This window comes from Pteropus alecto, unplaced genomic scaffold (assembly GCF_000325575.1).
Source record: "Pteropus alecto unplaced genomic scaffold, ASM32557v1 scaffold115, whole genome shotgun sequence".
NCBI lineage: Eukaryota > Metazoa > Chordata > Mammalia > Chiroptera > Pteropodidae > Pteropus > Pteropus alecto.
In genome coordinates, this window is record NW_006436814.1 from 2,458,003 (window position 1) to 2,461,861 (window position 3,859).

A 3,859-nucleotide genomic window follows, 5' to 3' on the forward strand; every position below is an offset into this window, starting at 1 on the left:
TAGACACACGACAAACATTCATATAACAGTTTAAAAACATTACAAAGTAGAGCATGATTTAGTGTCCAAATGAGTCCTACCTACATGGTAATGCTCAATTCGAGTTTGTTTAATTGAACGAAGAAAATGACACAGGAGTTATGAAGACAGAGAGGCCAGCGATGGTTGGTTGGACCAGCGCAGGTTTCCTGGAGGGAAACAGGGCTTCGACGGGCTCCCAGGGACGGGGGAGGCTGGGCTGAGTGGGGAGGAGGGAAGCACATCCGCACCGTTAGCACGAGCGAGGACACGCTCCATCGCTGCTGCTGCAGTGACCACAGGTGCCGGGCCGCGGCGTCAGCGACACGATCCTGAGAGTCACGACTTAGGCAGGGCTCGCCGTGGACCAAGCGCTCTTCGAACTGGCTTTCACTTAGGAACTCATGGCAGCCACCGTTGCGCTCTACCGTGTAACAGACGAGGATTTACCAGGAGGGACACATGTGTCCTCTGGCGAGTGAGCACGCGTCTGCAAACCGTCCCCTCTCCCCGAACCTAACTCTTCTGTCCATGAAATGTGATATGCAAACTTCTCATTCATGCTGTTAAAACAGAAAGCAGTACCTGAGAAGGAGGTATTTAAATCGACAGGGGGCTGGCCGTTCTTCTTTTAAAAAACTGAAAAGGGAGGGGGAATCAAAGGGGACACCTGGGTCCTGGATTTCTCTTCATCTCCCGAGTACGCCAAGAGATCAGTCGGTTCACCTCACCCCTTACAGAATGAACATCATTATCTCCTTGCGTGGAAAAGATTTTAAGGTCCCTGGACAAAAGGCTTAAGACACCATTATCAGCAGGTAATTGCCCTGGACACTTTCCTTGAAAAGCACACCTGGATTTGAGATTTTATTTTATTGCGATAAATGTGGTATAATTAAATTTAAAGGCTGAAAAGTAATTTTATACTAATAACCATTCCACTAAGTGGAAGTCTGTCACGTCGGTTAGCAGACGGAAAGAAAATCTTTGGTTCTATGATGGCAGAGGAGGTGGTGCATAATTATGCCATGGCAGGTCCCTGCTCTGGCTGCTTAAAGATATTGAAACGTGACGTGGAGTTTAGCAAGGAGAGGACGAGGAGGAGCTGCCCGTGAGGGGCGCTTGCACATACAGATCGACAGAGCGGGCTCGCAGCTCTGGCGGGGTGCCGATCGTGTGCCTGGATTGTCTCTGGAGGCCGCCCAGCTGACACGGGGAGTAAGAATCATGACTACTTGCTGGAACAGCACCCCAAGGACGGCTGGCACGCTCGCTCCTGCTGGAGAAGCTCCCCACGGAGGGCAGGGGCTGTCGCCGACGTTCCCGCCTGCGACAGTGCTGAGAGAGAAGCGCCTGCATCAGTCTTCAGCCACACGACTGTCGACACCCAAGGCCAGACTGGCGGCCCGAGCCCGAGACGACATCAGGGGCCCGAGGACCGTGGAGACGAAGATGGGAGTTCGAGCGAGAAGGTGAGGGGAAGGTGGCCTACGACATGCCGGGTTCTGTGCCCAGTGCTGTAAGGGACTCAGACGTCCCAGGTGAGTCCGTGCCCTTGGGCAGCATGCAGTCCAGTGGCAGATGTGAGGCAGATGTGAGAGCGGCCGGACCACGACAGAAGCAGGGAGGAGAGCAGTGATGAGCGAGGTTTCTTGGGAGTGACAGAGCTTGAGCTGGTTCAGAACGAAAGATGCAGTGGGCTCCTGGGACAAGCACTGGGGCGCAGGAAGGGACAGATTCCTCTGGCAGTGGTACGAGGCTGAGTACAAAGGGCCGGTGAGCACGCTGGCCTGGTCGGCAGAGAGGGGCTGGGGAGGAGACATGTCCGAGGCTGAGCTGTGCAGAGACGTGGGGGAGGCTAGGAACTCGGGACTTCTGCTTATAGGCTCTTCTGAACGGAGCTGAGAGTATTTTAACAGAAAAAGAAACAAAGAAAATTGGAAAAGAGACCCTAGGGCAGAGAGATTTGGGCAGGATGGCGGTAATGACAACAAAGAAGAAGGATCTGATGTAAAAAAAAAAAATGACATAAGCTGATTCAACAGGACCTGGAGACCTGCTGGGGTTCGGCAGCATCGGAGCTGACTCCCAGATTCAGAAACAGAAACACTGCCAGGAAAAATCGGAGCAAACTATACAATAACAAAACCGTTTGACAAGGTGTTCCACTTGTTTGGGTGTGATAAATTTTCTTTTCATGGGGACAGTGCTAGCAGTCACATGCTCCAGAGTGTTGGGCCTCGAGCGGCAAAACTGCCTTCGGTGTTTTGAAGAAGCCACTTCAGATCAAGAACGACTCCTTCCCACGGCCTCATTAGTTCACGCGGTATATTTTATCCCATAAAATGAGTGAGCAGGATCATTTCCTGACACGAAGAATACGTTTCTACTTCTCTTATTTCCACCAAATAGGTCTTTTCCTCCAAAGGCAGGGCTTTCTCGCTCGGAAGTTTGAGAATTTTTAGTTATTTGTACATTGTTAGAAAGAATCTCTAAATCAGATAATAATAACATAAGAGCTTTTTGTTTATTTTAAATGTTCATATGATCCCGGCTCAGGAGCAGAGTTTTTACAGCAGATAAATTAGACTGGAGACGTTAAGAGATTCGGTTCAAGACCCGGATCTTCCAGCTAGTTTTTGAGCGACCGCTGCTCTTCTCAGTCAACCTGATGGTAAGAAAGAAGATGGGAGAACATCTGGAAATGTATCCACTACACAGAAACACAAACTGGGATCAGTAAGTTTTCAGGGCGAGCGAATGTACAGGAATTCGTTGCGATGCACCATTAACACCCATATCGAGGTAAATGTTGAGAATAAAGTCACTTGATTTTGTTTCAAAGTTAAAAAATATAGTCTAATAGCATCAAAATAGTTATTTTCTAACAGTGAAAAGACCCACTCGAATCACCTGTATGTTTATGTTTCTTTTTAACTGCAGGTTGAATGTATAGCAAAGAGTTGCTGGCAGGGGCAGGGGGCGTCGAGAAGACACTGGCCAGGAGCTGCCTTGTTAAGGAAAGGCCTATGTTGCAGATAGAGTTAAGCGTCCAATTCTGAACCTAAAAATTAGAGTTTTTATTTTTCTTTTTGAAAAAAGAACTGAGAAAACAATGCCCGTATCACATTTGTATTTAATGCATATTTAATGCTGACTTGTGCGCAGATTTCCTCCCTCCCCTGCCAGATCTGCTTACGTCCTGCTTGGCCCGCTGGCGGTTTGGCTGCCAGCAGGGGGACCTCACGGGCCTGTCCGTGCAGTTGGCCCTGCAGGTGGCACAGTGGTAAGAACTGGTCAGAACCTTCCGGGCAGGCAGGACGAAACTCTATTGCACACACATCATTTCTTTTTACTACTCATAATGGTGACGGTGCTGTTCTTTGCCTGGCTTTTGTCTGTGTCATATCTTGGGCACTCTTTTTGTAGGGTGTGAAATAATAACGTTTGGAAGATTTCAAAAAGGCTGGCAAGTGTGACTGAATTATGCTATAACTGTAATTCAGTTATTAAGGATTTGAGAAAAAAATGGCAGATTTTCATTACGGAAGTCGCACTTCTCCTGCATGAGGTCGATGTATCCACTTATATGGGCGATAAAAGATACCCCTGAATTTCTGGATGCGTATTCTAAAGCCCCTAAATATGCGAATACATACATGGTCATATCATTCTGGGATCATTTCCCACAAAGAAAACTGTCAGCAGAAATTTAAAAATTTACTTGCATAAATCGCTTTATTTATTTGAGCCTGTTAATTCAGATTCATGAAAAATGATTTGCATGCTGTTTCTAATAATACAGCAGGCTTTGTAACCACACAGATTCTCTAAATGAAAA

The 3,859-nt window shown here is 47.7% G+C and overlaps 1 protein-coding gene across 1 annotated transcript in view; it reads right to left on the reverse strand.

Moving 5' to 3' along the window:
• SMYD3 (SET and MYND domain containing 3) overlaps positions 1–3,859 on the reverse strand; it is a 548,731-nt gene that overhangs the window by 15,121 nt on the left and 529,751 nt on the right. The window lies entirely within an intron of this gene.